The following is a 15,194-nucleotide window of genomic DNA, read 5'->3' on the forward strand; positions in this document are numbered from 1 at the left end:
GGTTTGCAGAGAGCGGTCCATTTGACTTTCTTTCCTCCTCATCCACTACTACCCCAGATAAAGTTTCTCATCAGTGTGTCGAGTTCCTTCATTACCTTCTTCGGAATGACCATTTGATGTGCCCAATAGCCAACTATGCCCATAACCACGGTTTTGATAAGTTCGATCCTCCCTGCATAAGAAAGTTTTTTCACTTCCCAGCCAGATATCGTGTTTTTTACCTTTTCAATCAGCGACTTACAGTGTGAGATCTCGATCTGCTTCGCAGTTAACGGAATTCCTAAGTATCTTATGGGAAAGTTGCCTTCCTTGATGCCCATGATGTTGAAGATGTCCTTCTTTGTTTTGTCCTTCACGCCTCCATAAAATGCCACACTTTTACTTTCATTAATAGTTAAACCTGTTACCTCAGAAAAGAACGTTAGTGCAGCCCTAATAGTTTTAATGGAATCAACGTCTGCGTGCGCTAAAATGAACAAATCGTCGGCAAAGCATAAATGTGTTACCTCCTCTACCTCATAGAATGGGTGAAAGATGTATGGACGATTCTTTCGGAACATCGCGAAGATGCTCTCAAAGATCTCCATGATAGCTACGAAAAGGTAAGAAGAGAGGGGGTTCCCTTGCCTTACCCCGTTTTCACCCTTGAAATAGCCTCTATGGACTCCATTGACGCTAACAACAAAGCATGATGATGAAACGCATTGCATAATCCAATCGATAAAAATCATAGGAAAAGCAGAAACAACCAGAAAGTCTCGAATGGCTTCCCATCTAACAGAGTCAAAAGCTTCTTGATATCTATTTTGAAAGCCACTCTCAGGGATATTTTCTTTTTCCCGTAGCCTTTTAATAGGCTCTGCATGAGAAGAATATTATGAGAGATTGTCCTACCGGGGATGAATGCAGATTGATTAAGATTTATTATTTTTCCTATTACATTTTTGAAAACGTTTAGAAATAATTTTTGAAATTATTTTATAAATCACATTGCAGCAGGAAATTGGTCTGAAATCTTGTACTTTCTCAGGTACCGCAGTTTTGGGGATCAAGGTTAGGACCGTTGTATTCCATTGCTTTAACATCTTCCTGTTTTTGAAAAACTCCAAAACCCCATCAGTAACATCTTTACCCACAACCGACCAATTATCTTTGAAGAACTGTGCATTAAACCCATCAGGACCCGGGCTTTTATTCCCATCAATACTAAACAGAGTTTCTTTAACCTCAACCTTCGTGACCACCCTTATCAACTCGCGACTATCTTCTGCAGGGATTTTCCTATGAATAATTTGATACAAGGTATTCAGGTGACTTTGATGCTGCTTTCTTGTACCCATAAGCTGCTTATAGAAATCGATAGCCAGATCTTGGACACCCTTTTGACCCTGAACATATTCACCATCATCATTCTTCAGCTTGTACACATTGTTTCTCATGTTTCTAGCCTTGCATTTTCTGTAGAAGAAAACTGTGTTTTTGTCACCCAACAAGAGCCAGCTCTGTCTTGATTTCTGTCTAACAAAATTTTCTTCAAGTAGACTCAGCTTCCTGAAGTTTTCAAGCGCATATCTTTTTGTTTCATTGAGTTGTTCATCACTATCCTCCCTTAATAACTTTTCCTGAACCTCTTCCAGTTCTTCTCTAGCAGCCAGAACTCTATTGGAGATATTGCTGAACTTCTTCTTGTCAAAGCTTTGGAGATGATTCTTCAGGAGCTTAAGCTTCTCAGAAACCCTGTACATGTTGGAACCTCTGACATCTGTTGACCATACGCTTTCGAGAATACCCTTAAATTTATCATTATCCATCCATAAATTGAAAATTTTAAAGGTCCTTTTGAACCTTTCTTCCTTTTCCCAGAACAATTTAATCGGGCAGTGATCAGATATACCCGGATTCAAAACATGAAGTTGACTTCTCGGAAATTGGTTAATCCAGTTCTCATTTACCAGACATCTGTCAATTCTACTTTTTCTAATTTGTTCATTCCCTCTCGTAGAAGACCAAGTGAAGAAGTTCCCAAAATTGGTAGGCTCGATACAACCCATATCTCTAATGCAGTCATTAAAGTCAATCATATCCCGAGTTATTTCAGATTATGGCTACGATCAGATTCGTTTCTGGTTACGTTGTAATCACCGAGGACAGCCCAAGATGTCGTGTCTATGGTTTTCGGGGTAAGAAAAAGGTGTTCAATCGACAAGGGTGATTCAAAAGTCGTCGATGTAAGGAGTGCTCTCAATTGGGATGTCCCCCTTGCCGCCTCTCATGATCTCCTCCCTAATGCTAAGGGAGCTTAGTGAGTGGAAGAAAGAGTTGACCTAAAGTTTTTTTTAATGTTCAAACCTCATGCAACATCGCTCGTAAAAAGACAAATTGTAATCCTCATTGACGAATCTCGACACGTAAATATATAGGTGGTGTCGCATAACGCAAACTGTATACTACATGAAGATAAATGAGCTCTTGAGCTCATGCACGTAGAAAAAGACAAAATTTTGGGTCTTTAATACTCATATAAGTATAAAATGTAATTTTTCTAAAAATAGATTGCCAAAATATTATTTTAAAGTTAAGCATCAAACGTCTCCAAAAGAGTCACTAAAAAAACTATACGCGTTTAAAACGTTCACCACGAAAGATGCGCAATTTTTCAATTTTTAAGAGATAAATATAAAACATAAATCTTTTCAAAAATTAAAAAAAAAATAACACTTTTAATTTCTATTAATAACAGAATTAAACAAGTTTAGTGCTCTAATGGATTTGGTCTCATACATTTGATTCAGAACCCTTCAAACATAGAAGGACCAATGTTCCTATTATTAATAATAGCATCATCAATGAATAAATCTCATAGTATGAAATTTTGGGGTTTATATAGTTTTGTTTACATGGTCTTAACAAAGTAAGAACCAGATTTTGTATCATAGCGGTTCGCAAGATTGATGCATCCACTGACTGAACTAATCCTTCTAATTTATGTTACATTTTATTATGATATAATACATTCGCGAATTGGGATCACTCATTGTTTCTAATCTTCGAAACATGTCTCAAAAAATGTCACATGGATAAACCGGCTGAAACTAGAGGAGGATAATTAAGGTCAAATAATGAACGTGTTTTTTTTAATTAAAGGAAAACTAACATGACACTCCAACGCAGTTCTTCTAACATCAGGCTCAAAATTTCTCCCATTAGCCTCTAGAAGAAGGCTAGGATCCATTCCATTTTTAGAATCTATGTCTCATAGTGTTCACCACATTACAGAACATGCTCATCGAATTATAGTTCTTACACTCTTTTAGCGGCTCCTCTTGAGTAGTCTCTAGAAGACTATGATCCTTGTTCAAGACATCCAGAACTGAATCGAAATAGTGCATTCCTTTACTAATCCCCATCCTCTTATCCTCGTGAACTTTGCAACCCCTAGAACTAGAAAGGTTAGAGATTTTGTTTTGGTATAATATGATCTCAATTGCTCTGAGTGCCACCCTCGTGCAAGCAAAAGAGGCCCAATAGCTTCTCAAAATATACCATTATTTGGCACACCCTTTCTCTTATGGATATTTGATCCACTTAGAAAGTCGAGAATTTAGGCAGGTGTGAGAGAAGAAAAACATTTTATTCCATCAGGGAGATCTAGTTTCTTTTTCCGAGGCCCTCTTGCAATTCTTGGTATATCTTTCTTTCCTTCCTACATCACCATTGCTTCTACCAAAAATTTTATGCTCGTTATATATTTTAAGGTTGAAACGAATTATACCAATGTCATATTTTGATCCTTAAACAATTTAGAAGTCTGATATTTGTTTCACAACAATTATTATAGACTAAAATAATCCAACAAAAACAAGCATGAGAATGTAAATATTACATGCGATATTGATTTTTCATGCTCTTTTAACAAAGACAAATGAGACAATAATATTTTTAATCTGAAGCCACTAAAAAACTATTTTCCCAAAAAACCTTCCCCTTTTTCGGATTTCTTGCAGTTGGAACATTTACTACACTCATCGCTCTTGTAGAATTTATTTCCATAGTAGAATGAGATTATGTCGCATCCTAAAAACTTCTTTATCTGCATAAAATCTTTTCTAAATATACAAAGACTAAAGAGTAGACTTTTCCTTTCTGTTTTGCCGGAAAAACCATTGCTAGTACAAAGACTAAGGAGTAGACTTTCCCTTTCTGTTTTGCCGAAAAAACCATTGCTAGTTGAGTCTGAAATAACAACTTTCGCATAAATTTGTTCTTAATTTCACTAATATAATTGATCGTGATATTAGTGAAGAGATTTCAGTTTGGTACACATCTCTAACTTGAGGGACTTTTCTTCATGACCGGCAATGATAGTCATGTTCATCCGCAATGACACTACAACAAAACATATTTACCGCGACCCTTATATACCAACGCATATTAAGCGTTGCTAAAAATCAAAAGAAACAAAACTTTTGCCCACCCTTATACATACAACAACCTTTATTAATTTTTTATATAAATACTTGTTGATAACTTCATCCTTTAACTATTTTAAATTTTAATATTTTTATTTTTTAACTTTATAAATATTTTATTTCACTATTTTACTTTTTAATTAAATTTAACTTATAAATTTTTTAACAATAAATTTAATTATTAATTTTATTAACATTAAAATTTAATTATTAAATTTTTATAATATAATTATCAAATTTCATTATTAGTATTTTTATTAATATCTGTACTTTAATTAATTATTATTTAAAAGTAAAAAATAATATAAATTAATATTATATTAAATTTAAGACTTATATATTTTTATAATTAGAAACCCATTATCCAATTTATTTTCTCTCTCATAACCTAATCACATTGCACACTACATTGCTAAACGCGTTCTTGTCTACAAACGCTAGCGGGTAACCTAGAAACAAAGGTCTTCACATAGAGAGAAAGAGTGGGAGAAGAAATCATAGCGGACAGAGATAGAGATGAGCTTCCTGTTGTTTTTCTCGTCGATTGCTCCACAATTTTTTTTCTGGTTCGTTACCTTTCTCAGATCCCTAATCCTGTCTTTCTACAAATCATTGGAACTCAACAACTCATGCGGAATTGAACTTGTACTCTTTCTTTTTCTTTCTTTTCCCTATAATTATAGTATTGTTATGTTCTTGGTTGATCTTCTTATCTAATTTTAGGTTTACATTGTTCAGTTTTGTTGTTCCGCTTTGATGATCTGTTTTTATAAGCTTCTTTATTGCTAATTTTGCAATTCTGTGATATGATATATATATAACCTGATCTCTACCTCCGGATTACATTACATGTGGATTGTATTTCTCTAATTGGATATGTAATATGTATTCACAAAATCAAAGACTATTATGCTTTTTTTTTTTTTTTTGTCAATTCAGTGATTCACACACTAATAACTGTTTATAAGTTTGAACTTTTTCATACCATTTTAACTCAATAATGATTTCTTGAGACTGTTGTTTATATCTTGCTGCAATTTGAATCTATCTATACATTATAAAACATTTGATCTTCAGTTGGTAAGTGTTGATGATACTCCAGTTCTATTGATTGATTTGCATGAAGTCATATGCCTTGTTTCAATATTGATGTAACAAGGTAAGGTCATTTCAATATACATGGAAATTAAATTTGAATGAATAAAGATGAGTTGCAATGTTTTTTCTTGGCTCTTAACTTAAGGTATTATAGGGTTTGAAATTTGACCAATATTCCCATTGTCCTTGTTTTGTTTATCTTTTATAGATCACTTGTTCTCTCTTTAGTCTATCTGCTAATTCCTTCAATCTTGAGGTACGCTCTTTATTGTTTCAAGATTTGGAAAGAAGGAAAACAAAGAACAGAGGGAACGGTTATGCTGGATCTTCGGTCGTTTTTCGTTTCAGCCGCTCAACGACAATCCTATGTTTGGTCCTTCTTCTTCAACGTAATCCTTCTTTTCTCTTACCAATCTGATTTACTTACTATCCCCAATTTGATTGCTTGTCTTTCTAATGGCTTTGTGAATCTCAGTTGGTTGTCTTCATTAACCTCCAACAGTGGTGGTTGGCATGGCCCTAGGTTGAAAAGTCATCTTCAGGAATTGATGGGTGAAGAACAGGTTCTCCATTTGATTGGTTAATGTAGACGGCAAAGAAATCAAAGCTTATTTGAAGTAGAAATTGAAATTTGGGTTTGAATCTGGATCTTACTTATTATATATATATATATATATATATATATATATATATAATTATATATAGTGAAATGAAAATAATTGAAGCCATCAATTTTTAATTGTTACTTATGTTTGTCTTAGTTCAGATTTTAAATTGAGAAGCCTCATAAATGATCTTAATTTGTAAATCTTCAGGTTTTGATCTTAACTCTGTGAAGCCTCATGAGTACAAACTCATTATGAATTGTGGTAAGATTCATGCCTATAAACTGTTTGCAGAAATGCCTGTACATTATAAAAACTTTGGAAATTTGCAGGTTGCAGGAGGTGATAGTGCAGTAGGTTGGGTTTTGGGACTTCTCGGTACAGGCAACGACTTTTCAAGAACTTTCGGGTTGGGTAATTCACTTTTCAAATCATCTACCTGTTTTAAGTTTTTAATATCTATACTACCATTTTCTTGAACATTCTTTCAATTTGTCTTAACCAGGCTGGTTCAATCCCTATGTACTGGAAATCCGTAGTCAAGAAGACTCTCGACAATGCCTGCACAGGCAAACTCTGTCGTTTGAACAGGCAAGTCTCTCATATGAATGATCTTAATTTGTAAATCTTCAGGTTTTGATCTGAACTCTGTGAAGCCTCATGAGTTTGTACTCATTATGAATTGTGGTAAGATTCATGCCTATAAACTGTTTGCAGAAATGCCTGTACATTATAAAAACTTTGGAAATTTGCAGGTTGCAGGAGGTAATAGTGCAGTAGGTTGGGTTTTGGGACTTCTCGGTACAGGCAATGACCTTTCAAGAACTTTCGGTTGGGTAATTCACTTTTTAAATCCTCTACCTGTTTTAAGTTTTTATACATCTATACTATCATTTTCTTGAACAATCTTTCAATTTGTCTTAACTAGGGTGGTTCAATCCTTATTTATTGGAATTTCGTAGTCAAGAAGACTCTCGACAATGCCTGCACAGGCAAACTCTGTCGTTTGAACAGGCAAGTCTCTCATATAAACATAGGAAAGAACAATAGATATGAAATTAGTTATAGAAACTTCCCAGCTAACTAATATGATTGCATGTTAAAGCATAAATAAGTATTGATCAAAATGGGGTGGTAGAAGTATGCTCTTCTGCGTTTGCATTTTTTTCGTCTTATTCTTTATACATAGAAGATATTTATTGGCCAAACATTTAGTCCTTCCTCTTATGTTCTTAATAGGTTGTTGGAACTCCCAATTACATATGCCCTTAATAAGTTGTTGGAACTCCCAATTACATATGCCCTGAACTGCTTGCTAATATTTTTTACGGTTGATGTATGAATGAGAAACCTCTTTGTATATGTTTTTTCTTGATCGAAGGTAAATTTCAGTTTTTGCTATTGCCCTGAGATAGTCTTTGGGTGAACTTCACTAAATCTACTTTATTTTTGTAGTTGGAAACTTTCGATGTCAATGCCTGTTGAGAAGCTTGTGGATCCACCTTATTCTCTTAAGTAAGTTGAAAAGTAAGTTGAAGAATATTCATTGGATCATGGATCAGGTTGATATAATTAGTTTTTATTAAAAGAATGTACAAGAAGTTTGGTATTATCATTAGATTAGGGTGATATAATTTTTTTATCTACATAACTTTTTTCCTTTTCTTTGATATATGACTTAAATATTTTTGTTGCAGATTAGAACAAATTCTATTACATCAAACCCTTTGGATACTATGAATATCACAGTTGTAAGTGCAATATTTATAAATTTATTTCTAATTTGTTAATATTTGCCGGTTATTAATGATTCATCTTTGTTTATCATATCACTCCATTAATGTTTAATGATTTTGTTGGTGAGCAGCTTTCCGACATGAATAGTGATCATCACAAACATGTTCTTTACAAACATAGCCTCTGAGTTCAAACGGGAATCTAATGTTTTTTTTATTTGAACATTAGAACATTAAAAAAAAATTGTAATATATAATTAATATTTATTTATTTGACTATGATATTATTTTATGAGAAAATATTGTTTAGAAAATTTATGTTTATTTTTTATTATTTAAATTGTCAACAATGAATAGGAAATGTTTTTTTAAATATTTTTAATGATTATTTAATTTAAAACAAAAATACAAACAAATTAAAAAGTAAAATTGTTAAAAATTAATTGGGGTTTTGGCGACGCTTAAATTAATATTACCGACGCTTAAATAAGCGTTGTTATAACTTCTGCCGACCCTGCTTATGGCGACGCAAAAATAAGGGTCGGTGATATTTTTAGCGACGCTTTTAAGGGTTGGCAGAAGTCTTTTTAAGGGTCGCCAGAATCTTTTTTGTTGTAGTGTGATTATAAAAATATCTTAATATTCAATTAAATGATAAAATGAGATTAGTTGCAATTAAGGTAATGAACAATTTCTATTATATTATATTTTATCAAATATGATTGAGATGATGATAAAATTTAAAATATTATAAGATATAGAAATCTGACTGCATAAAATTGAAAGAGATGACGAACACATGCATGAGTTATTGAATTCTTTTAATTCTGATCTTCACAAGTGATAATTGATTCTAGCCATCAAATCTTGTAAAGACGAACCCTGTCCTAAACCCCAATAACTAAATCCAGCAAAAATGTAGAATCACTATTCATAGAAATACCTTTTTTATCAAACAGACAACTAAACTCGTACAATTGAAGGAGAATATAAGAATTATATTTGAATTTATGTATTATAGAAAGAATACATTGCAGATAAGATATACATATATATTTAAGTGGTATTAAATCTACTTTAGAAAAGATTTGAATTTCGATTTTTGTAGAATATTATTTTTTTGACAAAACATAGACAACAAAAAACTCTCATATTATTTAAATTTGGGTTTCTTTTGTACAATTTATAAAATGGACTTTCCTAGTTTAAAACAGGTGAAGGTGGTCTATTTATTATATATGTTTTCATGAGAATTGAAAAGACCAAAAAGATAATGGAACTTTGGCTTAAATATCAAAGATCTTGCAACCTGTAATAAATGTTGGTGTTTACGCTCAACAACTCCATTTTGTTGTGGGGTATAAGAGCAAAACCTTTGATGCAAAATACCATTGTTTTTAAAAATGGTTTGACATTGATGACTTAAAAAATTCACTACCATTATCAGTTCTAACCATTTTAATTGAGGACTAAAATTGTGTTTTAATCATAGTATAAAAAACAATGAATATTTATTAAATATAAATTTTTGATTTAATCGTGTATGTCTAAGTAAATCTACAAAAATCAGAAACAATAGTAAACATAAATGGACAATCAATAAGTGATACTTCTTTATAAGGTCCTCAAATATCCATATGAATTAAATCAAAACATTTATCAGTTTTAGATGAACTAAAATTAAAAAGTAGTAGCTTCTGTTTTGAAATTGGACATATTTCATAATGAAAGTTTTCTTTTTTATTCAAACCAAAAGCATGCTTAAGTGCAACATCATAAATATGTCCAAGTATTTTATGTAATAACATGAAATCAGTAGATGTATTACACACGTTATTGACTAAATTTGTATCTAGTATATAGAGGTTCTATCTAAAATCTACTTTGCTTATGATAGTGGAATTTTAACTAATATTATTTATTTTTACAAGTTTGGACACTGAAATTAGATTATATATAAAATCATTTACAAACATAACATCATACAATTTTATTTTATCTGACAGTCAAACATTTCTTATAAATCTAATATTTTAGTTGTTCCATCAGGTAAAAATAAATGAATGCTAGTATTTTTCTAATTTCATTCATGCAGTTTAAATTTGTGCAATTGTGGCAACTAACGCCACTATCTATAATCCAAACAGATTTATCTTTATAGATATTATGTATGAAGTCCTTTCATGACTTTTTAACGATGGTAACAATTTTGGAGTTGCTGAATTCATTAGAAGTCCTAGTTATTTTTCACCAAAACAGAATGGAATATTGGTTGGGTTAATAAAAACTTTAGCTTTTGAGTCGCGATTTCCTCTCCACCAATCAGGGTATCCTATGAGTTTAAAACACCCTTCTTGAATGTGGCTTTTAGTTTTGCAGTGTGTGTAATATAATGTTGATGACCCCTTTTATTTGACATTTATCTCTTTGTTTTATCATCATTTTCTTTTGTATTTTTATCATTGTTTTGTCGCTTCTATCATTTAGAATAATCTCTTACTAACATAGAAAAACTTTATGTTTGATCATACATCAATGATTGAACCTCTTTTTGTCTTTCAATACTGTGTATCATTGCATAAGTCTGCTTTAGACTATGATTAGGATCCATTATAAGGATTTGTTGTCTTGCATTATCATAGTATTTCATTCAATCCCATTAAAAACAGTATTAACTTGTTAGCAGAATATTGTCTATTACCAATTTTGTCATCCTACAACAACATACAACATAGTGTTCTTGGATTGCAATCGCAACATGGTAAAGGTTCTAGTACTAAAAGTTCATTCCATAATTTTTTTATTTTCGAATAGTACTTCTCAATAGAAAGTAAACATTGTCGAAGATTGCTTATAACTTTCTGAAAATGGAAAGCTTGTGGGTCATTACTTTTTTGATACATTTCTTTGATATCAATCATAAATCTTTGGTGTGCTATGGAAAAATAATTTGTTTTGATTTATTCTGAAACCGTATTCAAGATCCACGATCTTACCAAAGAATCAACCTTTCTCCATCTATCGAAGTTGTCTACTTCTTTTGGCACGACAAGTGAGCCGTCAATAAACCCTAGTTTCGACTTGGCTTCAAGGGCTAACCGAAGACCAATGTTTCATCCGATGTAGTTCGATCTGTTGAACACTATTGTGCAGATAATCACTCCTATATTTTTTGAGTTACGAATTGCAAATAGATCATTATCGTGTCTCTTCTTTCCGACCATCTTTCTATCTGGTGAATCGGACGATGAGGATGAAACAATATATGTATCACTTATTGCTTGAATATTTTCTTGATCTTCAAGAAGATCCTGCTCTGATACTATGAAATCTAATCGATTGAAAAACTATTAGGGTTTCTGATATTGACCTTAGATGAATTGTGAATTCAAAATGTATTCATGATGATAGACAATTTGAATAGTGTTCCTATTAATACAAGCCTAATTTATAGAATGATAATGTAATTGTATAACAACATATAAAATTATACTAAAATTAGAACTTTCTAATTTGATCCATTACAATTCAATAACTATGTATTCCTAGCCTTACATAAATTAGATATATAATTCTTACAATAGATGAAAAGTTCGTCAGTCATGTCGCCATTAAACAAAAATAATCTAGGATAGTAAATCGAATTGTACATGTAAGTGTTTGGAAACAATGCAAATCAAATTGTGTCGGCTTGAAGAAGTTCAATCTCTGCAGCACAACCGTCAATCAGATTGGTGCCAACATAGATATTGAATTCAGAATTTGTTGTTATATTACTCATTTGTTACAATCATCTTCTATTCTTTCTTGTTGATCATATAGATTCAGATTGTGTCCAAAACTTAATTTGTTTTTTGTATAAAGTATAAATTCTTTGTTGATGGAGAATGGCGCTATATGAACGTCAACCTTTTCTTAATGGGAACTACGGGATAGTAAACACTACTTACATATCCCTATATTCCTATATATAAGAATCCTCCGTATATATATATATATATATATTCTACTTTGATTGTATGAGTCGGATTTGATCAGATTATTAGGGAATTATCTTATCAAACAAAAGTTAGTTTTGTTGTCTATCTAAAAAAAATTGTTTTTATTAGAAGAGTGAATCGGCATTTTGGCTTAGGGCAGTGTTCTTTACAATATTTATTGGGCGGAATCAATTATCACTTTTGTAGTTCAGAAATAGAAAAATTGCATAACCCATCTCTTTCAATTTCTTGATGTATGATTTATATCTCTAAAATGTCCTTCCAATCGGTAAGAATGTAGAATTAATTAGATATATTAAAAGCTAAAGGGCTTAGTTGTACTAATAAGTTTATTAAGGATTAAATTTGTAATGTTACCCATATAAAGGGATTTATGACCTTTAAATGATTTTTTCTAACTCTATTGTTTTGTTTTCTTTACTGTTTCGTTTTCTCTCAAGTTTGAAACCCTAAATGTAATTTTATGATATTAGAGCAAAATGTTATTCATCAAGTTCTGAAGAATCTGATGATAAAGAAGAGACAACTCCACCAAACAAAGAGAATGATTTTTGGAATACAGAAAAAGATTTGACAACTTCAAGAAAAGACGAATCGATAAGTTCTATAGACAAATCCACGAGTTTAGAAGGTGAAATGACTGGAAAGAAAGGGTATGAGTACGATGACAATCTTATGGTTATTCATAACTCGGACAACCCAGGTACAATAATTTGTACAACTGTTTTTAATGGCACAAATTATATCATATGGAGTAGTGGAATTTGTCTTGCTTTGGAAGCGAAATCCAAACTTGGATTTATTGATGGCTCTTGTGCAATGCCAACAGATCTTAAAACTGTAACAAGATGGAGAAAAGTTGCTAGCTGCCATATATATGTACTGATTTGTTTTAATGACAGATATTAAGAAAATAGCAAGCATTCCATATTTTTATCTGATGGAACAACAAAACATGTTAAACACATGGGTAATATAAGACTTACTAACAAATTAAAGTTAATTAATGTTCTACATGTACCTGATTTTTCATACAACCTGATATCTATATCAAAACTTGCAAAAATAGCAATATTAGGTATCAATTTTCTTCTTCTGGATGTTTATTGCAGGACCCTAAAGATGGAAACATAGTAGGTACGGGATATTTATATAAAAATCTCTATTTTTTATAAAATCTAGATACCAAGTATGTTACTAAGAGTAAAGTGCATAATGTTTCTATTGATTTTCAAATAATGCATATAAGGCTTGGGCATCCTTATGATACTGCCCTTAAACATGTTTCTAATTTTAGTAATGATGAACATTTTCATTGTGATATTTGTCCATGACTAAATTACAAAGATTACCTTTTAATATTAGTACATCTAAAACTACACAATGTTTTGCACTTATTCATTTGGATATTTGGAGTCCCTATAAAGAAGCATCACTTATTGATTGTCCTTTTATGTTAACAATAGTGGATGACTATAGTAGATGCACATGGACATAAATGTAAAAAAATAAAGCAGTAGCTACTCAAACATTCCTAGATTTTCATGGCATGATTAAAACACAATTTAATTCTTCCATTAAAATTGTCCGAACAGACAATGGTAGTGAATTTTTAAGTAATGCATTCTAATCTTTTTTTTTAAAACATAGTATTTTGCATCAGAAATCTTGCATCTATACTCCACAACAAAATGGGGTGATAGAACGTAAACATCAACATCTTCTTCAAGTTACACAATCACCAATGTTACAAGCACAAATGCCATTATATTTTTTGCCCTTTTCAATTTTGGTAGCTACATATATAATAAACAGAACTCCTTCAAAGGTTTTAAATTGGGAATGTTCATTTTTTCTTCTATATAGACAAAAATCAGATTACTCTAGTCTGAAAATTTTTGGTTGTCTTTGTTATATACAAAACAATACACCACACAAAAACAAATTTGAACTAGAGGAAGGAAATGTATCTTTCTTGGTTATTCTTTAGGTCAAAAGGGATATAGAGTTTTTGATGTTTCAAATGAAACAATAATTGTATCTAGGGACATTATTTTTCATGAAAACATTTTTCTATATCACACTCAGAAAAGTATACCAAAGAAGAAGAAAAATCTAAGTAAAGAAGACTATTTTTCTTATTCAAATTCAACTTTTTCTACAGATGCTGATTAATATCCTATTATTAATGACATTGACGCATCACATACTTCTGAAACTGAAACTGCAGAAATACACACAAATCCATTCACACAAATCCATTTCAAAATACATCACATTTACAAACTTAAACTATAGAAATACATAGAAATTCATTTCAAAACACATCACATTTATAAACTGAACAAAGTAAAGGAACTAGGGAGAAGAAAACTCCTACCTAGTTAAATGATTATATTGTCAATGCAAATAATGCACAAAACAATTGCAGTGGAATATCATACACATCAAAAACCTTTCCACATGTATCAAATTGTGTAAATGATGAATACCTAGAATTTCTAAGAAATATTTCAACTATTAAAGAACCACAATCATTTAAAAAAAGCATCTAAAATAAAACATTGGAAAAATGCTATGAATGATGAACATACTGCTTTAAAAAATAATAATACATGGGATTTAGTCCCACTTCCAAATGGAAAGAAAGTTATTGGTTGCAGGTGGGTTTACAAAACAAAGTTGAATCTGAATGGAACAATGGCAAAATACAAAACGAGGCTGGTTGCAAAGGGTTACAACAAAAAGAGTGGAATTGATTTTCATTAAAGCTTCTCTCCCTTTTCCAAAATTGTTATGGTAAGACTATTTATTATTACTTTAACTTCAGCTAACAACTGGTTTTTACAGCAGTTCGACGTAAACAACGCAATCCTACATGGAAATCTTGAAGAATGTGTATATATGCATCTTCCTGAAGGATTCACTGAAGGAACAACAAACCAGGTTTTTCGTCTCACTAAAAGTTATTTTATGATTTAAAATAAGCCTCAAGACAATAGAATCTTCAATTTTCTAATCGTTTACTTGAATATGATTTTATACAGTCTGTTAACGATAATTGTCTTTTCAAACTAATAACATAAAATTGTTTTATTGCATTATTAGTTTATGTTGATGACATATTAATTACAGAAGATAGTATAAAAATAATTCAAGATGTTAAATATTTTCTTAATCAAAAGTTTTCAATTAAAGATTTAGGAACTACAAAATATTTTTTTGGTCTTGAATTAAAACAAATTTGCGATGGTTTATATGTAAATCAACACAAATATGTTCTCG

At 31.3% G+C, this 15,194-nt stretch overlaps 1 long non-coding RNA gene across 3 annotated transcripts; it reads left to right on the plus strand.

Annotated features, from left to right (window-relative positions):
• Positions 1-4,896: 4,896 nt before the first annotated feature.
• LOC124917206 lies at positions 4,897-6,764 on the plus strand. Of its 3 annotated transcripts, none has more exons than XR_007097085.1 (6): positions 4,897-5,035; positions 5,776-5,956; positions 6,070-6,130; positions 6,383-6,436; positions 6,505-6,586; positions 6,678-6,764. It is a non-coding gene; the product is annotated as an uncharacterized LOC124917206 (long non-coding RNA). The 3 variants fall into 3 exon arrangements; XR_007097086.1 differs by having other exon boundaries at positions 6,505-6,581; XR_007097087.1 differs by having other exon boundaries at positions 5,846-5,956.
• The last annotated feature ends 8,430 nt before the right edge of the window (positions 6,765-15,194 follow it).

The sequence above is a fragment of the Impatiens glandulifera genome, unplaced genomic scaffold (assembly GCF_907164915.1).
Source record: "Impatiens glandulifera unplaced genomic scaffold, dImpGla2.1, whole genome shotgun sequence".
In the NCBI taxonomy this organism is placed as follows: Eukaryota; Viridiplantae; Streptophyta; class Magnoliopsida; order Ericales; family Balsaminaceae; genus Impatiens; species Impatiens glandulifera.